Genomic DNA, 7147 nt, shown 5'->3' with positions numbered 1-7147 from the left:
TGATGCTGTGAAAAGCTACACTCAATATGTCAGCAAATTTGGAAAACTCAGCAGTGGCCACAGGACTGGAAAATGTGTTTTCATTTCAATCCCAAAGAAAGGCAATGTTAAAGAATTCTCAATCTACCACACAATTGCACTCATCTCACTATTAAAGTAATGTACAAATGTCTCCAAGCCAGGCTTCAACAGTACGTGAACTGTGAACTTCCAGATGTTCAAGCTGGTTTTAGAAAAGGCAGAGGAACCATAGATCAAATTGCCAACATCCACTGGATCATTGAAAAAGCAAGAGAGTTCCAGAAAAACATGTATTTCTGCTTTATTGACTATGCCAAAGCTTTGACTGTGTGGATCACAATAAACTGTGGAAAATTCTTCAGGAGATGGGAATACCAGAACACCTGACCTGCCTCTTGAGAAACCTGTATGCAGGTCAGGAAGCAACAGTTAGAACTGGACATGGAACAACAGACTAGTTCCAAATAGGAAAAGGAGTACGTCAAGGCTGTATATTGCCACCATGCTTATTTAACTTATATTCAGAGTACATCATGAGAAATGCTGGGCTGGAAGAAGCACAAGCTGGAATCAAGATTGCCGGGAGAAATATCAATAATCTCAGATATGCAGATGACACAACCCTTATGGCAGAAAGTGAAGAAGAACTAAAGAGCCTCTTGATGAAAGTGAAAGAGGAGAGTGAAAAAGCTGGCTTAAAGCTCAACATTCAGAAAACGAAGATCATGGCATCTGGTCCCATCACTTCATGGCAAGTAGATGGGGCAGCATTGGAAACAGTGACAGACTTTATTTTGGGGGGCTCCAAAATCACTGCAGATGATGACTGCAGCCATGAAATTAAAAGACACTTACTCCTTGGAAGAAAAGTTATGGCCAACCTAAACAACATATTTAAAAAGCAGAGACATTATTTTGCCAACAAAGGTCCATCTAGTCAAGGCTATGGCTTTTCCATTAGTCATGTATGGATGTGAGAGTTGGACTATAAAGAAAGCGAGGCACCAAAGTATTGATGCTTTTGAACTGTGGTGTTGGAGAAGACTCTTGAGGGTCTCTTGGACTGCAATGAGATCCAGCTAGTCCATCTGAAAGGAAATCAGTCCCGACACTTCATTGGAAAGACTGATGCTGAAGCTGAAACTCCAATACTTTGGCCACCTCATGCGAAGAGCTGACTCATTTGAAAAGAACCTTATGCTAGAAAAGACTGAGGGCCGGAGGAGAAGGGGACAACAGAGGATGAGATTGTTGGATGGCATCACCGACTCCATGGACATGAGTTTGAGTAACCGCCAGTATTTGGTGTTGGACAGGGAGGTCTGGTATGCTGCAGTCCTTGGGGTCGCAGAGTCAGATATGACTGAGCAACTGAACTGAACTTACTGAACTGAACAAAAGCAAAGTCTATCACTGTATTTAAAAGTGTTTTTCATGGAGTACAAACTGAATTTCATAGAAATATATCTCTAAATATACAGTAAGCTATCCAAGATTTCAGATTTTATTTCTTCTCTTTGAATGGTCACATCAAATTTTGTCTAAATATTTTTTTTTTAACACAAACCCCCAGGTTTCAATTTTCAGTGTTCTATATCCAGATTAATCATTAAATTGTGTGATATTATAAGAAACAAATAACATAAAAGAAAATAGTATTATCGTTTCAATGTCTCTGGGTTTGTCTCACCATACATTACTCATTTGGTTGATAATTATTTCTAGAGTAACTAACTTCAGGAGTAGCAGTCAGGGATCACAGGCACCAATACTTCACTATATATTAGACCTCGATTCTGCTAAATGCTCATTATTTCTGTCTAATATTGTGCAAACTACCCAGCTTGCACAGAAGGTCAGAAAGCATTAAACCAAGTTCAGGTTTTGCACAAACAGAGTGAAATGTGGAATGACATACTGCCTAACACCGTCAGCTGTGATTCAAGATAACTGATGTCCAAGGGCAAAGTTATCAACTTGCTGAAATTGAACTAGGCTAAATCACTTTAGTCCCTCTGAGGCAAGGAAACCAGCAAGGAGACTATAATTCAGTATCCAGAACATGGACAAAATGGACTCTACATGGAATTCTAACTTCAGACCAGGCATCCAAAACATCATTCTAGTGAATAAATAAAATTCAGTTTGAAAAATGAATCAATTCATGGGGGGTGGGGTAGAAAGAGTATTTCCTATAATATTTAACTTCATAATTTTTATCTTTTAAAATCATATACTTTTGCTTTATATATTTCCATGAGTGTAATCAAGTAATTTAGGCTGAGTGTTTATAGAGTGAATTTTTGAAATCTTTGAGATGTATATTCTGGTGAATGGAACTGAAAAAGAAATTTACTATGTAGAACAAAATGCATTTGTGTCAATGTTTATTAATGACTCTCACTTTGACAGGTATTAGCTTATTTATATTATAGGAGGATTCACTATAAATGGTTAATTTCAAGTAGACTAATAGAAGATTTTAAACTATGGGCCACTGCCAAAGTATTACATCTGTGTTATTACACAGAACTCTTCAGCATTGTGGTATTTATCCTACTGGGAATTCATTTATGATTATTAGGTAACATTTATGGATTTGAATGTTAAAATAAGCAAGCTAAGCAAAAATGTTACCTAAATAAGAACATTAAAATAATATTGCATAGATTCATATTAAAACAATGCAGTGAAAGTCCAGTTATTTGGCTTCAACAAAAATGGAATACTTATGGTAAAATTATTGGTGGTTTGTAAAATATGTTTATCTAAATTCAATCAGAGTGCCAAATTTTTGTTACTACTAATACAGAAGTTATTTCAGTAGGAAGTATATAAAATATACTTAAATATTATACCTCATTATTTATATGGTGGCTTCCCTGGTGGCTCAGTTGGTAAAGCATCTGCCTATAATGCAGGAGACCCAGGTTTGATCCCTGGGTCAGGAAGATCCTCTGGAGAAGGAAATGGCAACACACTCTAGTACTCTTGCCTGGAAAACCCATGGACATAGGGGCTGCAAGGAGTCGGACATGACTGAGCGACTTCACTTTCACTTTCATTATTTATATAAGAGTATACTTACTCCTTGTAGGAAGACAATGCATGTATCTCTCCCTCATGAGGTAAATGAGTTGCCTGAGGAACTGTTCTACCTCTTTTCCTAGATTCCATTGTAGTAGTTAGGATTTGATCAAAGCAAAATTCGGCATGTCACATGTCTTATATGAGATTAAAATGACTAAATGACAAAGAAGCTATAAGGGTTAACCAGCATGTACCAGCAGGTGCCAAGAGAGTATGACTGATACAGGATCTTAAAGGTGTTTGACTAAGAGGGCCAGAACACAAATCTAAGGTAGAATTTATTAAAATTTGGGGCACTCTCTCAGGATACGAAATTTTATGTGTGCAAGAACCCCGTGTATGTGTGCTCCGTTATGTCTGACTCTTTGCAACTCCATGGACTGTAGCCCTCCAAGCTCCCCGTCCATGGAATTTTCCAGGCAAAAATACTGGAGCAGGTTGCCATTTCCAACTGCAGGTGATCTTCCTGACCCAGGGATTGAACCTGGTTTTTTTCTGTCTTCTGCATTGGCAGGCAGATTCTTCAACACTGTGCCACCTGGGAAGCCTGGCAAGAATGCTAGGGGATGATAAACATCCTAGTGCTAGGTTGGCTTCTAGAAATCTAAAGAAAATTATAGCTTGTAGTGAGCAAAACCAAAAGGCCTAAAATTTCAGGTGTAGGAAGGGATTATAATAATCAGGGAAGCAAGGATACTGGAGTGGATATATTGTATGAGGACAATTGTCTCACCAGATTTGTTTCATAGGAAGGCCCAGAGTACTCACCAGCCACCTAAGCGGTGGATCTCTACTGCAGACCAGGGCAGTTTGTAGAAGAGGGTGATGTAGAGCTTCACCTCTTGATACCAGTGGGGATGAGTGGCTCTGGACCAACTGGCATCAGGTGAAAGTGAAGTGAAAGTCACTCTGTTATGTCTGACTCTTTGCGACCCCATAGACTATACAGTCCATGGAATTCTCCAGGCCAGAATACTGGAGTGGGTAGCCTTTCCCTTCTCCAGGGGATCTTCCCAACCCAGAGATCAAACCAGGGTCTCCCTCATTGCAATCGGATTCCTTACCAGCTGAGCCACAAGTTTAAATTACAATAGCCAGGAGGTCACAATTAGCATAATGACCAACAAGACAAGAGTGTGAGACAAAGAGGTCTGACCTACCAAGAGTTGTAAATACACTTTATAAAAACTAGCATTCTAAAGACAAAATACATGGGAAACAAACTAGGAATCAAAAAAGCAAGAATAGAGGAGCATGAAGCTGAAGGCAATGTCTCTATAGAAAGTTAAAATCCTTAGAAATTTCCCAGATAAAAACCACTTTGCTGTCACATTGACTGAAGAGAAAACTGAATCCCCAGGACAAAGAACACTACTACTACATAACAAATACATGCAGCACTGATTCCCCTTTTATTTCTTGAGACTGCATGTAGGTAAAAAGGGATTACTTTTTGAGGTATATTAGATACAGGATCTGAGTTGATATTGATACCTGGAAAACTGGACTGTCTTTATACCTTTCTGGTTAGACTGGAGGCTAGTTAAAAACTTACTAGTTAAAAAGTCTGCTGCTGCTGCTGCTAAGTCACTTCAGTCATGTCCGACTCTGTGCAACCCCATAGATGGCAGCCCACCAGGCTGCCCCGTCCCTGGGATTCTCCAGGCAAGAACACTGGAGTGGGTTGCCATTTCCTTCTCCAATGCATGAAAGTGAACAGTGAAAGTGAAGTCGCTCAGTCATGTCCGACTCTCAGCGACCTCATGGACTGCAGCCTACCAGGCTCCTCCGTCCATGGGATTTTCCAGGCAAGAGTACTGGAGTGGGGTGCCATTGCCTTCTCTGGTTAAAAAGTCTAGCTAGGAGGAATTACATTGATTCCACAGACTCACCTGGTCTCGTTTCATCTGGAAATTAATGTATAATTTGGATTGAGGTACGTAACAATTGAGGGCTTCCCAGGTGGTGTCAGTGGTAAAGAATCCATCTGCCAAGCAGGAGACCTGGATTCGAGACCTGGGTCAGGAAAATCCCCTGGAGGAGGGCATGGCGACCCACTCCAGTATTGTTGCCTGGAGAATCCCATGGACAGAGCAGCCAACAGGCTACAGTCCATGGGGTCACAAAGAGTCAGACATGACTGAGCAACTTAGCATGCACGCACCTAACAACTGAAGTAAATCTCACATACTTCACGGATCATGGTCTGTGTGAGGAGAGCTATCATAGTTGAGAAAGCAGAGTGGAAGTCTCAATGACTGATACCCCACAGAGACAAGTTAACAAATCAAAATCAATATTGCATCTTGGAAAGATGAGAGAGACTGGTGCTGCCTTTAAAGATCTAAAGGATGCAGCAGTAGTAGACCCTATTATATCTTTGTTTAATTTATCAATAGAATCTTTGCCAAAGCAGGTGGCGATCAGAGGGTGGTTGTAGACCATCAGAATCACAATGGAACAGCAGTGCTTTCTGAGAGCATTTTGCATGCTGGATATGCTACTGTTGCTGGAGATTAATGCAGCTTTGGGAACATGGTATGCAAACACTGTTTTAATACATGTGCACTTTTCTTTTACAACTGGGAAAATGGGTCAGAAAGTTACATTTATATGAAAGAACAAAAATATACACTTGCAATTTTGCCTCAGGGCTATGTTAAGGTTCCCAAACTGTATCTTGAAATAGTTAAAAGATATTAGGACCATCTGGACATCCAAAAGAATATCACATTGATTTATACATTAATGACAGGAAATGGCAACTCACTCCAGTACTCTTGCCTGGAAAATCCCATGGATGGAGGAGCCTGGTAGGCTACAGTCCATGGGGTCACAAAGAGTGGGACACGACTGAGTGACTTCATTTCTTCTTCTTCACAAATAAAGTAGGATAATCAAGAAGTATCTTGCATGCGGGAACTCTTGGTATGATACACACACTCCAGAGAGTTGGAAATAAACTCTGTAAAAATTTAAGAACTATCCATTTCAGTTAAGGTTGTAATGGACAATTAGTCCAGGCCACTCAGAACATCCCCTCCAAAGTAGAAGAGAATTTGCCTCAATTTTCATACACTTCCACAAATAAAGAAGATCAATGAACTTTGTGGCTCTTCAGATTCTGGAGGAAACACATAACAATACTAAAATTAATGCTTTGGTATAGTGACAGACAGTGGTAGGTGCCACTGTCTTCCCTGGTGGCTCAGATGGTAAAGAATCTGCCTGCAAGGCAGGAGACATGGGTTTGATCCCCAGGTCAGGAAGATATCCTGGAGAAGGGAATGGCAACCTACTCCAGTATTCTCCTCTGGAGAATTCCATGAACAGAGGAGGCTGTCAGGCTAAAGTCCATGGGGTCACAAAAGTCAGATATGACTGAGCAACTAATACTACCCCTACTAATATACACTGTAGGTAACACAAAATGTTGCTCCCACTGAGTGGAGCCTGGAGAAGAGAAGCATTCTGTACCAGCTCAGTGTCCCAATTCTTGCTTCCAGAATTGAAAAGAACCAAAAAGCCTACTGTGATGGAGGTGTCAGTGTAAAAACTGATGCCAAGTAGAGTTTACAGCAAACTCCAGTTGGAGAATCATAGCATAGGGTTCTGGGTTTCAGGCAGATTTGGCAGGTTTCCTTGCCATCTAACAGTAATTTCACACGTGATACAGCTCTTGGTGCATTTTGATTCCTGTTAAAAATGAACATGTGACCATACAGCATCAAGTGTTCATGAGTTTTGAGCTGCCCATTAAGAAAGGCATCCTATTGGACACACCAAGGCATACATTCAGTTGTTGCTGGGAGAATTCTGTTGTATGCTGCCTGGCAGTATTCTATTGCAGGATTGACCTCAAGCTAGACCAGAGGGAATATGTAAGCTATATTAGCAGGTAGCCCAGATTTTCCAAAAACCACCACAGTAGGACCAGCGTCCCTCCCTCAGCTCACAACTAGAGACACATGGTACATCTCATACACTTTACTGGTGGAAAAGGGTACAGCTCAGACTTGATTTACAGATGAGTTAG

At 40.6% G+C, this 7147-nt stretch overlaps 1 non-coding gene across 1 annotated transcript; it reads left to right on the top strand.

The window, feature by feature from the left end:
* Nucleotides 1-2900: 2900 nt before the first annotated feature.
* Nucleotides 2901-2973, top strand: TRNAY-AUA. Its single transcript has one exon. It is a non-coding gene; the product is annotated as a tRNA-Tyr (tRNA).
* Nucleotides 2974-7147: the final 4174 nt, after the last annotated feature.

Source organism: Bubalus bubalis, chromosome 9 (assembly GCF_019923935.1).
Source record: "Bubalus bubalis isolate 160015118507 breed Murrah chromosome 9, NDDB_SH_1, whole genome shotgun sequence".
Lineage (NCBI taxonomy): Eukaryota > Metazoa > Chordata > Mammalia > Artiodactyla > Bovidae > Bubalus > Bubalus bubalis.
This window is presented reverse-complemented; position numbering and strand designations above follow the sequence as displayed.